Source organism: Chinchilla lanigera, unplaced genomic scaffold (assembly GCF_000276665.1).
Source record: "Chinchilla lanigera isolate Chin_1 unplaced genomic scaffold, ChiLan1.0 scaffold00054, whole genome shotgun sequence".
Lineage (NCBI taxonomy): Eukaryota > Metazoa > Chordata > Mammalia > Rodentia > Chinchillidae > Chinchilla > Chinchilla lanigera.
The window spans coordinates 3,739,887-3,741,313 of record NW_004955455.1 but is presented as its reverse complement, the minus strand read 5'-3'; the positions used below and the strand labels follow the sequence as shown (position 1 = coordinate 3,741,313).

The window sequence follows — 1,427 nt, the reverse complement described above, 5'->3', positions numbered from 1 at the left end:
AAATAAATATTTTTAAAAGGCTGGAGAGGTAACTCAGTGTGAAGGCCCTGGGTTCAATCCTCAATTAAAAAAAAAAAATTAGAAAGAAAAGAAAAGAAAAAATAAGGTGACGGCAACAGTTTTTCCTCTTAACTTTGCTACTCACTAGATGATGCCCTTGGGTAAGCCATTCAGACTCTTGTTTTTATTTGTTTTGAGACAGGGCCTCGTTATGTAGTTAGGCTGGCCTTGAACTATGTAGGCCAGGTTGGCCTCTAACTTGGGACAATCTTCCTGCTTCAGCTTCCCAAGTGGTGGGATTACAAATGTGCACCACTATGCCCTGTCCACTCAAACTCAATGCTACCAGTGGAACATCCATGACTGTCCCATTGAATGGCTTATACCACTGGTGGTAGAATTGATACAGTCATGCATGGGATAGTCATGCATATACCATCAGTAGTTCAAGAGCCCTGGCAGCAAGACAAATTATGGCCCCATCATGAATGTGTTAAGGCCTCAGTTTCCTTACTGGTAAATAGATGGCCATGACATCTCTACCTCAGAGGGTAATTTCGGTGAGATACAAATTAGAAAGGATTTGGTACAGTGCCTGCCTTAGAGTAAGTGTAAGAAGAACACTTCCAAACCAGTGCTGCTCAAATTCAATAGCACAGAAATCACCCAGGACCTTGTTAAAATGCAGATCCCCTCCAGCAGCCAGGGGCAAGGTCTGAACCTGTCTTTCTAATATGTTCTTGTGTGATATTGATTCTGCTAGTTCATGAACCACATTCTGAGTAGCAAGATTACAGACCAGAGCCAAGACATGGGAAGCTAAGGGTTACCAGTCAGCAGCTGGGCAGGCGGGAACCTGATGAGGTCACCCCTGCTGACTCCTTATCCCTGTGAAGCTTAGGGGCCTCAGTGCTGGTCACAGGCTTTCTTGCAGCTTCCCTTACCGAGTGCCCTGGGATTACCCAGTGCTACCTGAGCCACCTGATTAGCAGGCGAACAGGTTAACTCACCCTCCCAACAACCCATGATGTGGACACTGGTACTCCCATCCCCATCTTATTTCCCCAAGAAACAAATGCTTGGAGCTAAGACAGAGTTCTCATAGGCCCCTGACAACTTAAGTACCTCTTTTTCCTCCAAGCCAAGCCTTTGGCTGGTAGGGTTTAGGAAACAAGGTTAAAGCTCTCAGTCACTGTCAACAATTGAAAGACATCACTCTCGTGCTTTCTGCTTCTCAGAAAGTAGACGGTGGTCACTAAGGACCAAAGGAAGGAAGAATGGGGAGTTATTGCTTAAGGGCTATGGAGTTTGAGTTTGAGATGATAAAAACAGTTCTGGATATAGATGGTGGTAAGGGTAATACCACAGTGGAAATGTACTTAACGCTACTGAACTATGTATTTAAAATAACTCATTAGCAAATTTTA

The 1,427-nt window shown here is 44.3% G+C and overlaps 1 protein-coding gene across 5 annotated transcripts in view; it reads right to left on the bottom strand.

The window, feature by feature from the left end:
* Positions 1-1,427, bottom strand: part of Nefh (neurofilament, heavy polypeptide) — a 9,385-nt gene that overhangs the window by 3,401 nt on the left and 4,557 nt on the right. The gene's annotated exons all lie outside the window — the stretch shown is intronic.